The sequence below is a fragment of the Calypte anna genome, chromosome Z, assembly GCF_003957555.1.
Source record: "Calypte anna isolate BGI_N300 chromosome Z, bCalAnn1_v1.p, whole genome shotgun sequence".
Classification (NCBI taxonomy): Eukaryota; Metazoa; Chordata; class Aves; order Apodiformes; family Trochilidae; genus Calypte; species Calypte anna.
This window is the reverse complement of record NC_044274.1, coordinates 59356662-59369777: the sequence shown is the minus strand read 5'-3', so window position 1 is coordinate 59369777 and position 13116 is coordinate 59356662. Positions and strand designations below refer to the sequence as shown.

Here is a 13116-nt window from a genome sequence, read left to right as displayed (position 1 = left end):
TACCTGTTTGTCTGAAGTCTACTCTTTGCAATAACATGTTATTTCCTATTCCTGGAGCCAATTGACTATATATAATTACTGTTGTAGCAAGCATTAATGTTGTTGTTAAGTCTCTGGAGATTTTACATGGGGATATTTTGTTGAGCATACTGGTTCTTCACAGTCTTTACAAAAGCTGTTTCTGAAGGAAAAACTGCCTTTACTGAAGATCCAATGACTTCTGTTTACAAATAGATATTGGGGAGATACTTACACAGTCTGATAGACTTTCCCTGATTGTCTGACTTTGTTTTGCAAAAAGGATCTCTGCAGTTGCCCTCTGTGTTGTGAGAAGTGCAGACAAGGTTGAGGAGATGGGGCAACTCAGAACTGTAAATGTGAGAATATCACATAATGTGATAAGGAAAGGCACTCTGGAAAGATAAATGAGGATACTTTAAAAGGGTCTCTGTGCCTGGCAACATTTGTGATTCTCAACTTCGAGATTCTCAACTTAGGAGATATCAAGTATTGTCAAGACCTCAGAAAATCTAAGTTCTATCACATCTGTGTAAGTTGCTCAGCTCTTAAATTCTTCCATGACTTAAAAAAAGTAAAGGGGGGTAGTGACTGTTTTTTATAATCATGCTCCTAAGCTCTGTGTGATGTACAAGTCTGATTAAAAGAAAAATAAAAATATCATTGGGATATTTAAGAATTGCTGTAAAGTTGTTTGTTTTTCTGTTTCGGGGGTTTTGTTTGTTTTTTCAAAAAAAAAGTATGCAGTTAATACTGTACATGAAAATATACAGTAATGCTGTATCAGGACTGGTCTGAGAGGTCCTGTCTTACTTCGAAAATTTGTATTTGATGTAACCCAAGCATTCTTTCCTTTGAGTTAAGCTTTCAAACATACCCCATAGGATGAACTTGGAATCACATCATATTCTCTCTTTGCCCTAGAGTAATTGCTATTGTTGCCTTCTGAGAGCATTTAAGAGAAAAAGAAAGTGAGAATTTACTTTTGAAGCAGAAAATCTGATACAATTCAAGGAATTTTAATGTATTTCTTAAGGAGGTAAGAAAGCAACTTCATGTATATTTTTCATTCTACACTTAGTAAGCATGAAGTAACGCTATTTTGTAAATGCTTTTGAAACAGAATTTCCCTTTTCGTGCCTCTTGGAAAGAATATTCTTCCAAATTAACTTCTTGAATTTGAAGCTTCAGGAAATTTTAGTTGAAATTTAAGTAGAAAACTGCCACTTTCTTATTTCTACTGAAGAAAGTGAAAGAATGAAACATGCAGCATGTTTTCCCTTATGAAGAGGATTATCCTTTAGTACTCCTTAGTTAGCCTCATTAGTACAAATCTAGAGCTTTTATAATTTCACCTCCTTTTGCCAACTTCTTTTTTTTTCTGCTTAATACATTGATGATGTGACATTCAAAGTAAAAATGATGATTTTCCACACTGATCCCCTCCTGAGGATTTAATTAGGATAAATAAATGTTGAAAGTTTTGGTACTCTGACAGATAGAGTTCTTCTCTCTACATGTGGAAGGAGCTCACGATTGCAGAAATTGTTCCAAGTCCTCTATTTATTGTCTCACTTTTTCCCTTTGGTTCATTTTCAGATATGTAAGATTATGTAGTGAAAACATTTTTTCATTCCTTTCAGAGAAGTGTTTTCTGGGTTTATTTGAACAAAATACTTTTTTCAGATCCTTCCAGAAGATACATCTGAGATGTATCTTAACATGAAAATACTTCAGATTGATTTCTCTGATTTCTCAGCTTAAGATCTTAGCTATTAAAAATTATGACTACCTAAAGCTTTGTTTTTTTTTTGTTTTTTTTTTTTTTAAGTTTAGTGTTTTGCATTACTGTTGTTTCTACTACTTTTCTCCATGTTAGCAACATGGCTTCTGCCAGAAAGGGTTCTTCTCTGAACATCTTTTCCATAGACAACAGACTTCTCAAGAATCCTAGAATCATAATTTTCAGGGTTGGAAGGGATTGTTAAGATCATCTAATTGAGAAGCTTCTCTTGTTTGTGATTCACCAGCAAGTGTTTATTGCAGGGTTGTAACTAACAACTTCCTTACTTGGAAAATTCTTGGGTGGGAATAAAATCCTTTATCAAATTTTCACAGTAAAGTTGCTGTCCTTTCAAAGAGAGACGATCTCTCCCAGACAGAAGAGGTACTGTACAGAAAGCCTTAATGGAAGCATTTTCTTTCTTAAAGCAGTTGGCATGACAATGTGGGCTTCCTCAGTGTAGCTGAAACTGTCTGTATACCACCCTTTTGCCAGAGGCATGTCTTTAGCTTGCCAGGGGACATCCCTGTATCCTCTTACCATGTCATTTGACACTGCCAGACATTAAAACCAGTCAGAGGAAGATGGGATACTTGATTGATAAAACTCATTAAAATTGTATTAAAGCAGCTCTAACACTCGCCTCCTCAGCTCGACATGAAAGAGAAAATACGATGGAAGGCTGGTGGGTTGAGGCAAGGACAGGGAGAGATCACTCACCCGTTACTCTCATGAGCAAAACAGATATAGCTTGGTGAAATTAGTTTAATTTACTGCCAATTTAATCAGAGTATTATAGTGAGAAATAAATGCAACACTTAAAATGTCTTTCCCCCACTTCTCCCTTCTTCCTGGGCTTAACTTCACTCCTGATTTCTCTACTTTCCTGAGCAGCACAAGGGGCATTAAGAATGGGTGTTGTGCTCAGTTCATCACATGTTGTGTTTTCTACTCTTTCTTCCTCAGGGGGAGGAATCCTCATGCTCTTCCCTTGTTCTGTGGTGTTCATCCCACAGGAGATAGTCCTTCACAAACTTCTCCATCATGAGTCTTTCCCATAGGCTGCAGTTCTTCACAAACTGCTCCAGCACAGGTCCTTTCCCAGGGGTGTAGTTCTTCAGAAACAGACTGCAGCAGTGTGGGTCACAAGTCCTGCCAGAAACCTGCTCCAGCATGGGCTGCTTTTTCCATGGGGCCACAGGTCCTGCCAGGAGCCTCCTCACTATGGACTTCTTCACATCCTACTTTGGGTTGCTCCTTCACCATGGGCTTCAGGAGAATCTCTGCTTCAGAGCCTCCGCCACCTTATTCACTGACCTGTTCTCTGCTTTCATCTGGCTGCTGTTCTGCAGCAGGCTTTCTTTCCCCTTCTTAAATATGTTATCCCAGAGGCACTACCACCACTGCTGGTGGGCTTGACCTTGGCCAGTAGCAGGTTGATCTTGGAGCCAGCTGGCATTGCCTCTGTCATACATGAGGGAGTCTTCCATCAGCTCTCTCAGCAGCCTCCCCAGTAGCTCCTCACCCCTGCTACCAAAACATTAACCATGAAAATCCAGTACTAAGTTTTGTACTAGGCCTTGCCTTCTGTTGCAGATATGTAGAGGTTTTCCATGATGCTGATCTGCTTGTATTCATCACATTCACAAAGATGATCTGCCTTCTGTATTCTTTCTCCAGTTTATAAGACTGCTTGGTGGATAAGTAGTTTTTTGGATGGTCACATCCAGAGGGTAGTCATCAAAGGCTTGATGTCCAAATGGAGATCTGTGACAAGTGGTGCCCCCCCAGGGGTCCACACTGGGAGCAGGACTGTGTAATATCTTCATCAGTGACAAAGGCAGTGAGTTTTCAGATCATATTAAGCTGAGTGGTACAGTTGACACACCTGGGGAATGCAATGCCATCCAGGAACACTGGAACAGGTTGCCCAGAGAGAGGTGATAGGTGCCCCATCCCTGGGAACATTCAAGGATGTGGGCTCTGAGCAACCTGATCAAGTTGAAGATGTCCCTGCACTCTTCAGGAGGTTTGGAATAGATGACCTTTAAAGGCCCCTTCCATCCCAGACCTATGATTCTATGATTAAATATGTATATATATATAAATCATTCTATTGCACTAGCTGTTGTTAAAAAGGAGGTCTGAGTCATCCTTTTAGCTGCAGAAGCCAGGCAACTAATTTGCAATACACCATCTTCACAGAGCCTGCCTTTTAGATGATGTTCATTAAGGTAAATGCTTGTCTGAAATCCATTTTTTTCTTGCTCTGGTCATTTCTCAAAACTGCAAATGACACATTATTAAACAGTAGCTGTGACTGGTAATTACAGTATCTGAGATAACAGCTCATGTGTTGATTTCCCATATTAGGTTTTCTTTTCTATTCATTCAGTTTCTCTACCAGTGAAATTCTCTGGGGAGAAACTTCTTCATGTGATGATAGCAATTTAATGATAGTAAGTGGTATCTGTATGAATTTTGATAGTCAATAGATCATGCACAGAGCTAATTTTAAGGAGACTGTAACATTAATAATAAGGATTATTAACTAAGCTTTCAGGATGTCTTAACTAATCCACTTTTCCTGCATTTCCCTGTTTTGCTGCTGTCAGGAAGTCTCTGTTTTGCAGGTGACTACTTGTCTCAGTAATCCACAAGGTAAGTATTTCCATGTAGAAGAGAGGCAGTACCCTCCAAAAGCAAGCTTGAGGCTTGGGAGTAGTGGCTGTTCAGATTGCTTGTCTCCAAACTATTACTGTCTCTTGTTATGAGTATCTTACAAACTCAGATATGTTTATTGTGTAACTGAGTAATGGGAAGAAGATTAAGTCTGAATAGCCCATAAAGGCAACTGCTAGTTGTGGCAAGTAATTTTTTTGGTTTTGAGAAGAAAATCCTTTCTACAGTGCAGACTCTCTCTTAAGTGTTGAGGGGAAAGGTGCTGAAGTGTTTGCCTTTCAAAATCTGAAGAGTTTCTCTGAAAACCCCTATGGAGCAGATAAATTATTTTCTTCCTTCTTGTAAGATTGAACTGTCTAAACAGAGAAAGGGCAAAAATGCTAAAGGTGCCACAGAGGGAGAGGGAATTCCCAGCTGACCCCATGGACTGGAAACATAGCAGCTAGTTTTCCCACTGGGGGAGGGTCAGTAAGTATTGCTGAAAAAAATCTTTTGACTCTTCTTTTGCTAAAGAAGTATCTTGTGTTAAAATCAGCTGAGAATGCTGTCTGCAGGACTTGCAGCACAGACAGTGCAGGTACTGTGCCAGTGCACTCCCCTTTCCTCCCTGAATAACGAAGCACTGTTTTGAAGATATTTTGGGAAGAGGGCATATTTTACAACATTGCAGGTGTATACAAAGTTCCTACTCTTAAACATGTTGCTGCTCTGATTCTGTTTGATAGGGAAGGGTGGCAGAAGGTAGTGTCATTTGTTGCAAGGGAGAAATGGGTTCAAGACAGAGACTCAGCCTGGTGCTTGCCCTCTTGTGAATGCATTTGACACTTTCTTTCTAGTGGCACGTTCCAATAAATGCTAAAGTTAGTCCTGAGTTTTACTTATGCTGACAACTAAACGGGAACTTGCTAATGTTCATAAAGCTTCTTGACACTGAATTATAGTATATGTGGGGCAGAAAGGAACTAAAGGAATTGGAAATAAAAATGACATAAATTAAATCATTGCCTTGAAGAAAAACAGAGCCTAATTTTTTTCACAAAGTTTATTTCTCAACTTTTGCAGAGTATTCTTAATTTTATTGGGAGCAAGGAAAGCATCCAAGTACTGCCAAAACTGACTAAAGATGAACATTGAGAAGAAAAAATTCCTTTGTAATTTCATAAAATTACAGAATGGTTTGAGTTGGAAGGGACCTTAAAGATCATCTAGTTCCAACACTCCTGCATGAGCAGGGACAACATCCCTGATCAGATTGCTCTTTAATAAGGAGATGGCATGCTTTATTGATTGTCATAACAAACTGCAAGCCTCTCTTCCTTTCTTCATTTAAGGAAATGATCTGGCCTTGTAGCTTTTTGTGTACAACGTTTATCTCAGAATGCTCACTGAACTCAGGTAATGTTATTACCTCCATTCCATGAGTGGAAACCAAAAGGCAGTCATGGTGCAGTGTCAGCTTAGCAGACAGATACCTTATCTGCAGAAGTTTTGGCTTTGTGGTGCATTAGGAGTGCTGTGCAAGCATGGTCTGACTAGGAAGGAATTGAAGATCAAGGCATCCCCTCTCTGCAGAGATTGAATAACCCTGTGGCTGGAGTGCTAGAGACATTTGAGTTGATCCATCAACCATCCCATGAGGCAGGGTGACAGGCACTCATTCCATATTCCATTGCTTTGCTGCCCAGCTTGGTTCTTCTGAAACTCAGCAGCACACACAGGCTCCAACTATCCCTTTCTGGGCTTGCTCTGTTGTCTGACAACAACCAAGAGTGGAGCAGATCCTCTACCAGATTCTCTCTCAACCAGAGCTAGAGCTAAAAGCAAGGCATGTAGTGATGACCGAGCGGCTTGGATGGACAAGTGAATGGTCTCTCTGTTTTCTTTTGGCTTTCATATTCCAATTCCACCCTCTTCTGGTACCATTTTCAGCACTTGTCCAGCAGAACTGCTTTGGGACCCCAATCAAATTTCATGGCTTCAAAAGTTTGCAAGGTATCTGCATGATCATTACTGTGTGTTCAGCTAAGGTACTTTTGCTTTTGGTGTAGCCTTCTCCACCAAAGATGTATTCCAACAAATTTGACCAAGCCATCTGCAAAATTGTGTAGAAAGAAGCAAAACTAGAATGCACTCATAGAATCATAGAATGGTTTGGGTTTAAGAGACCTTAAGGATCATCCAGTTCCAAGCCCCCTGAATAGGCAGGGCCACCTCCCACTAGATCAAGGTTTCTACTAGGTTGCTCAAAGCCCCATCCAACCTGGCCTTGAATATTTCCAGGGAGGAGGCAACCACAACTCTTTTGGACAACCTGTTCCGGTGTCTCACCACCCTCAAATAAAAGAATTTCTTCCTAATGTCCAGCCTAAAACTTTCCTCTTCAAGTTTTAAACAACTGCCCCTTGTCCTCTCATTACACACCCATGTAAAAATCCCTACCCCAGCTTTCCTGTAAGCCCCCTGCAGATATTGGAAAAGCTGCTGTAAGATCACCACAGAGCCTTCTCTTCTCTAGGCTCTACTCTGCATATAAAAGAGTCTTCACAATAATTTGTGCTGAAATGTGTCATGACAGCAAATCAGGATTTCAGGATTCAAACAGCTATCCCATTCCCAAGTAAGGTTTGATGTGAGAAATTGTTTGGGTCACCCTAGGATAGATCTCATGGTTCTGTTCCTTGCTGAGACACCTTGGCATCTCAACCCACAGACCACCCTACCTGTGTCTCTGCTTCACTGGGTAGGACTGTCTGTCTGTCATTTTTCTGTATCTTTTAAGGACAGGTATCATCAAAAGATGCATCTGGCATAGTCCAGCAGGGCACATCCTGGCTGTGGTCCCTCTGCAAGGTATTGTGCATCGTGCTATGTGTGATTGCATGGACAATATATAGATTATGTTGCTATACAGAAATACATGATACAGGCATCTGCATTCTGGTTCAGTTTTCCCCTGCTCACATGAAACCAAGGACAGATAAATGGTGATGGACAAACTCTTATATAGATCTGCATGCTGGACTTGTAGTGCAAAGGAGGGAGAAAGTTTATAGAGTGCCTCTTGACAGAACATAGTAATGTGAGTTTGCACTATAGGACTGGTTGAGGAAGCTGTATGAGGTATTAAAATTCTCATAGGTGGTACAGTCTGAACTGCAGCTCTCTAGAAAGAGGTACTACTGCTGAGATGATCTGCAGGAAAAAAACTAAGAGTGAGTAGGCACAGCCAGAGTGTTTTATATCATAGTCACTCAAGGCAAGCAAGTTAAGAAACAGTGCTCATTCTTTTTCTCCAGACATCAGTGCAACAGATTCTAAAAGCTTCAACATATCACCCCATTAAATAAGTCCCCTTTACCCTGGAAATTTCAGTTCTTAGGAATCTGTTATGCTCCCTTAAGTAGTTTAGTGACACTACAGTGTATTTTTAGTTTCAGTTTAGTTTAGTTTAGTTTAGTTTCCACTCCACTGTGGATTAGCAACACAACAAAAACTGCAGCTGTCCTGGCTGTGTGCCCTCTTTGGCACCTCCAGCCTGGATTAGGACAGGACAGAATCACAAAATGTTTAGATGGTAGGTAACCACTGCTCAGCAATAGCTGAAACATGGGTGTGCACCCTGCACTGTTTTGGTCACAGACCACCTTCAGCTACTGTGAAGGAAATTAATGCTATCCCAACCAAAACAAATCAAATAGTAAGACACATGGTTGTATGACAGAACACATAGTGGTGGGGCTCAGTAAATAACTAGTGGTGCTTTGCGTCATGCATGAAGTCTATTTTAAATTAATTTTTCCCTGACTGTAAGATGGAGAGCTTCATGCTAAAACTCACATAGGTTTCCCTAGAGGGAAATATTCAGGAGAGAGCTTAGATTAAAAGAAATTGATAGTTTGCAGATCAAAAATAATGCTGCCCTGAAGAAAAGCCAGAAGGAGAACAAAGGATAAAGAAGATTGTAAAATATGAAGGAACTAAGCAGGTTATTTTATAATCAGAGTTGTGAAATAATTTATTAGTTTAACTGATACATATAGAGAAGGGGACAAGCCTTTGCAAAAACATATCTTTTTCAGTCAAAGACAAGGCAGCAATTTTAAAACAACTTCTAAAATATGTGAGTTTTTTCTGACAGTTGCTGGTTGGTCTAATTTTACTTTTCTGACGAATGTTTATGTAAAGCTGACATGGGTGATGAGAAAGCAGTAACAGAAAGACACAAGAAGGAAGCAAATGGATTTGAATATGAGAAAAGATAAAAGCTGCTCTTCTGTAGTAAGTGCTGCACAGTAAAGTGTTTGCAGACATAAAATATTACTTATACCATGTTTGTGCATTTTCTGACATAAAACAGGGCTGCTGGGGCTGTGAATATTCAAGGTATGTAGTGATAAGAGACGGGTTCCCTAGCTTTCCCTTTCCTCTAGTCTCCTCCTAGCACTAATAACCTATTAAATAAATGACAGGCTAAAATGAAAGGAGTGGGTTCCTTCAGGATGTTTCTTAATTTCAGTGCCAAGAGGAAGAGATTCCCAAGTGATATTTCCTTCCAAGAAAGTTTTATCTTCTGCCCAGCAAAAGGATGAACAATATTACAAAGTCTCTGAGTTTTCTGGATATCCAGGTCTTTAAGCTATTTTTTGGATTTCTGAGAACTTAAATATAAAAACATATAAGCAACACAAAATCTCTTGATCAAAAAACAAGAATGTAAGGAGTTGTTTAGTACTTTAGAGGTGTATTTAGCAAATCAGTTGTTACCTGTTTCTCTCCAGCTGTGGCTGTAATGGCAAATAACATTTCAGCTGCTTCTCCATGTCACTCCCACTGGCCTTCCTCATCATTCTGTAGCAATGAAATTCCAAACAGTTCGAATATACTGGGAAGATTGTACCATTTGAAAGGACGAAATTCACTAAAGTAAATGAGAATGGTTATAAGTAAGTTTTCAAAGTGGGAGCACACACTTCTTCCCAGGCTGATCCTGTGGATTGTGTATCCATTAGCTGAAGATGGCACCATTAGCATCAAGCCTGGGTTCATTAGAATAGGGAAACTGAAGCCTATAGTGAGCCCTGCAATGCACCGGACGTGTCTGTGTGTGTGTCTGCTTCTTGTGGTTTGGTCAAGCAATTGCCTTTCTTTGCCCTTTCTTTCCAGTTGGGATGGGGACTGCATGCAGTCCCATGAGGCTGAGAGCCCTGCAAGGGCTGAGGATGTGCTGCTGGGCTTCAGGTTGCAGACTCATCCTGTGGTGGATGGGAAAAGCAGAGCTTCACCTGGGCAGCAGTGGGGAGGCTCTATGCAGGATGTTTCAACTTAGGGAGAACAGTAAGGAAAGTCAAGAGAGATAGATCATTGTCAGAAGACGTGCTGCCAGTGGCTTTCCACTTTTTTAGTCTTTCTGTTATATTTAAACATTGTGCCAAAGGTTTGGAAGCTTCACAAGGCCTGGTTAGCAAACAGAATTTCAGCACAGGGCCAGTGCAAATATATTATGGCATAATATATGTATGATAACAATTATTACACCTTAAGTTTCCTTTCCTTTAATAAAATTGCTCTCTTTTACCTTCTTTAGTGTTTCTGGGGTTTGGTATTTAAAAAAAATGTATGTAGCCCCTTGTTCAGAGTTTTCATCAGATCTTACTCTATGTAAATATTTAGTAGGTGAGAGTTTGTCAGAGGCAGTTCAAGTGGAGCACTGGTTTATAGGTGGTCTGATGGACAGCTAGGGCTCCCAGCTACATGTTTAGTCAGATCCTCTCATCATCTGGCTCACAGCACACACAAGGAGCTGCAGCCCCCCCCCCCCCCCCCTCTTTTTTAGATGAAGAGGCCACTCTAGCTCCCATTTTTCTGCATGAGGGGCCATCTGGCTTCCTTGCTTGGACTCAGACAAGCATCTGTTTTTAACAAAATCCATTAATTTAATTGAATCAAAGGAAAGAAAAACTTTGGGATGAGAGTAGAAAATTAAAAAGGGAGTTTTTTGGCAAGGGGAGAATGGGAGTTGAGGTCAGCTGGGGAAAAGGAGTTGGAGACAGAGAGAGGTGGTAGAGAAAGTCATGGAAAGGAGGACAGGGACACAGGGTGTATGAAGAAATTTCTGAAGAAAAAAGATGATTCATGAATGTGGGATGCGAGACTAAGAATTAAGATTCTACTGGGAGGCTCTGCTGCACCAGAAGTTTGCTGGAGGACTGGCATATGAGAAAATCAGGGAGGGCTTCCTAGACATTTGACTGGATAAACAATATGGATCCTGTCAAACCACTCGGGAGGACTATGGGGGAAATTTTATCTCCAGACTGCTCTGGAATGTCTTCTCCAGGTGGACAGACTTTTTCGCCATAAATTAAATCTTAATACCAAGCACACATTTATTCTGTTTTGTGAACACAATAGTTCCTCTAGAATAAAATCAATTTTATCCATACTAGAGAATGTGCTTGAGTTAAGCTAGTAGTGTACCTGCCAAAGTATACAACTCCAAATGAGGGCTCTAAAACTTTATTTTTGAATGAATAATTTGATGCTATGTCATTTTTATTAGTGCATTGGTTTAGTATAATCTTACAGTTAAATGGTATTGCATATGCATTGCTGATTGTGGAATTGACTGGAGGAACTAGCAGAGAGGTGAATGTGGAGCAAGGAGGGAATCCAGTAGTTATTGCTGGTGCTTATGGAGGAAAATGGCAACAGAGATGTAGGACATCTGTTAACCTGTGAAATTGCTAAGCTAATGTGCAGGAGTGGGCTCAGGAAGGACGTAGATAAAAGTGCAATTAATTCTTTTCCTACTGCTTCTCTAAACTCTTTTTCTAACTGTGTAGAGGTACTTTGTCCAACCTAAATAAAACATAGCTTTACTTACATTGCTTGCAGTTTTGCCAGCATGATTGTGCAGTATACACATGGCCTAACATTACGTGGCATTTGAGGAATAATCATAACTGTCATGATCAAATTTGGTGTTTAAAAGATCTCCCCCAAAAAATAGATACCCACACATAATGTCCAATTTAGGTAACCTGTGTTATTTTTCTTATGCTTTCTTAATGAGGCAGAATCTTAAAGAAGTTAAGCAACCAGGAAATTACAGTTGTAGCTGTCTAAAATGCACTTCTAATCTGAAAAATCATACACCCATAATGAACAAGTAATAGCCTGCAAAATGGTGATCTGTAATACTTTGTGAAGACCATCATGCTTGAATCCCTGTTTTGAAGTTTATCTTTTCTCTCCCTTTAGTCATGAGGATAGCTTGGAAATGTAGATTTTCAGATGTTTTTGAGCTGAGGTGGTCTGAGTAGGTGTAACTGGAATGTTTTCAGATCCACTCAAGTAGTAGTACACTTCTTCTGCTGCACCGCACAGAGCACTCATCACTTGGCACAAGCAATGAGGCTGTGTTACTTCTTTGTGTAGCACTTAGGTAGTGACAATATGAATATCCCTTTGTAAGGGAGATAAAGGTTTGTGACCAAAACAGTCTTTACTGTGAGAATGCTGCTTAGTGATCGACTGTGCCTGGGGAAATGAAGAGGGACGAGCAAACACTCTTAGCTGAGGCTGGCACACAAAAGATCCTACTCATTAGCACTGTGTTGTGACTCACTGGTTTAATTAGAAAAACATTGTGTTTATTTGTATTTTGTTCATTTGTATCCCTAAAACTAATGAGCTTAACTGCCTTCTCCTTTAGGAGTATTGAGATCCATTATGTGTTTCAGTGGATCATAAACAGAGGCTAGCATTTCAGTGTTCAACATCATTGTTTGTTTAGAAAATGCCATAATTCCCTACCACATAGTGATTCCCAAATGCATTCACTCATACAAGCAATCAATACAGACCAGCTTGCTTATAGTGGGAGAGAGGCATCAATTCAGCAGGTCAGTAATTTTGCAATATAAGGGTTTTGGCAAATGGTGATAAGTTCCAAACACAGTTGTTAATGAGTGAATCCGAGCTTATAGGAATTCTTGCTGGGATTGTTCACTGCATGCAATTTTTTGCTTAAAACCAAAGGAGCTCCCAAAGGAGAACCTGTGCACGGATTGATAATGCTCTGCAGATAAATAGTAGTTCTCATAACAAAAATGTTGCTGTCTACATTGAGTTTCTCAATCTCTATTTCTTCACAGGAAATATTGAAGGATCTTCACTTTCTCCCTGAATGGAACAAGAAAAGTTTTCAAAGCTTGAAAACATTCTGGACATTCATTCTAACCATTTCTGAACTGTAATTGTCTTAAGATACCATCTTGTAGAAGCTGACTAGTGAAACTTACAAAATACCTGCCAGATCATGTTCAACAAAGAAGATCTACAGTGTTTATTTTTATTATACATTTTCCTAGTGAAACATCTACAGTGTTTATTTTTATTATACATTTTCCTAGTGAAATAGAGTATGGGAAGTAAGGGGGAATTAAGGTAAAATACTGCACCATGAACGCCTGGATCATGAAGGGGTTAGTGAGACTTGGTAGGATGGAATATTTCAAGTGTAACCATTGTGAATGACAAGTCTGAATTAGACTTATGTGAGAGAGTTGTGTATGGTAAACAGGTTTTCACTCTTATATCCTAGTGATAGGATCATCAGCATTCCATGCAGG

The 13116-nt window shown here is 39.9% G+C and overlaps 1 long non-coding RNA gene across 1 annotated transcript; it reads left to right on the top strand.

Moving 5' to 3' along the window:
- The first annotated feature begins 3934 nt into the window (after positions 1-3934).
- Positions 3935-12856, top strand: LOC115599934. Its single transcript, XR_003988696.1, has 3 exons — positions 3935-4035; positions 4417-4462; positions 12640-12856. It is a non-coding gene; the product is annotated as an uncharacterized LOC115599934 (long non-coding RNA).
- Positions 12857-13116: the final 260 nt, after the last annotated feature.